The sequence below is a fragment of the Dasypus novemcinctus genome, chromosome 21 (genome assembly GCF_030445035.2).
Source record: "Dasypus novemcinctus isolate mDasNov1 chromosome 21, mDasNov1.1.hap2, whole genome shotgun sequence".
Taxonomy (NCBI): Eukaryota; Metazoa; Chordata; class Mammalia; order Cingulata; family Dasypodidae; genus Dasypus; species Dasypus novemcinctus.
In genome coordinates this window covers 59,338,316-59,339,615 of record NC_080693.1, presented here as the reverse complement: position 1 = coordinate 59,339,615, position 1,300 = coordinate 59,338,316, and positions in this window count along the sequence as shown.

Genomic DNA, 1,300 nt, shown 5'->3' with positions numbered 1-1,300 from the left:
TATGAGCATTTAGGGATGGGAAAGGAGCTGCAGGATCCAGGAATGGCTTAAGAGAAAAGAAATGGGAAGAGAGAGCAAGCAAAAATAGAGTGGGGCCTGGGAACAGAGGGGAGGCTAGCTATGTGAGAGACTTAAGAGAAACAGGGTTTGTGCCAGTCTCAGGTATGAGTGTGTGTGGCTGGGGGGAGTCTGGAAGTTAAGCATGAGGAGTCTGTATTCTCTCTCCCTCCTGCTTTGGAAGCTTTGGCTGCACATATTTGGCAGTTGGTTTGTATAAATACCATTCCCCAGTGATGTTACTTGGGTAGGTACGAGGGGAGCTGAATGAAGGGAGGTGTGGTTGGGTGGGAAGTGAGAAAGGTCACAGGCAGTACTGACGCCAGAGGGACCACACTGGCTCTCCTTCAGTCACACATTCCCTCTGGGAACAGCAATCCTCGTCCCCTTTTAGATTTTTTAGACTATGCTCCAGATACCCAGGATCCTGTTATTCTCTGCCCATACGGCCACAAGCTTGCTTCCAGAGTGAGCTGCTCCCCCAGATTCATCATCCTGAGAACTGATTTTGCCACTTAGAGGGTAGCCAAGGGATGGCTATTGGGAAGTATGGATAGAACTTGGCTGCATGGACTTGGATAGCAGGCTCCTCAGGGTTCAGGATAGCAGGTAGGAAAGAGATGTGACAGACCACTGGGTGGGGGGGTCTCCATGTTTACTCTTTTTCCTGGTTATAGATGTTTGGGACAGACTTGTCCATAGGATAGGGCAGGGATGAAGGCTGTTAATAAAAGGAGGCTCTGATACTGGTACCAGTGGTGGGTAGCATTTGCTGTTGGCCTTCTCACTGCTGGGAAAGAAGGGCTAATGCCAGACAGCTGGGACATAATTATCTACAATAGGGCTCCTTTGGATAAATGAGATAGCAACTTTAAAAAAAAAATTACCTTTTTATTTCAGAATAGCTTTAGATTTACGAGAGATTGCAAAGATAGTACAGAGGATTCCCACATAATCCACACCCAGTTTTCCCTTTTAACATCTTACTTATATATAGTAGAGTTGTTACAATTAATGACCCCATATGGACACATTATTAAGTAAAATCCATGCTTTATTCAGAATTTTTCTTAGTTTTTACTTACTGTCCTTTCTCTGTTCCAGGATCACATCCAAGTTACCACACTGCATTTAGCTGTCACATCTCTTTGGTCCCTCTTGGCTGTGAGAGTTTCTCTGATTTTTCTAGTTTTTTAATCTCAGTTTTCTCCTTCCTTCCCTCCTTCCTTTTCTCTGATTCAAG